Consider the following 296-nt stretch of genomic DNA (forward strand, 5'->3'; position numbering starts at 1 on the left):
GAGGACCGCCATACCCCATCCCGCCACCATCCCACCACCCTTGGGTGCCACCAAACCCCATCCCACCACCATCCCACCACCCTTGGGTGCCCCCGGGGCTGGTGGCCCTCACCATGGCGGTGATGTGGGTGCCGCCGGCGCCGTGGGGGGTGGTGGCCATCCGCGCCGCCAGGTGCCGGGCGCCGTAGAGGGAGTCGGTGTCGCTCCACTCCTCGAAGGCCTCCTCCCCGTCCAGGAACAGCAGCTGCAGCGTCACCCCCGCGCCCTGCGGGGACCCCCCCGCCCAGGGAATTTGG

This window comes from Calidris pugnax, unplaced genomic scaffold (assembly GCF_001431845.1).
Source record: "Calidris pugnax isolate Ruff unplaced genomic scaffold, ASM143184v1 scaffold1910, whole genome shotgun sequence".
NCBI classification, from domain to species: Eukaryota; Metazoa; Chordata; class Aves; order Charadriiformes; family Scolopacidae; genus Calidris; species Calidris pugnax.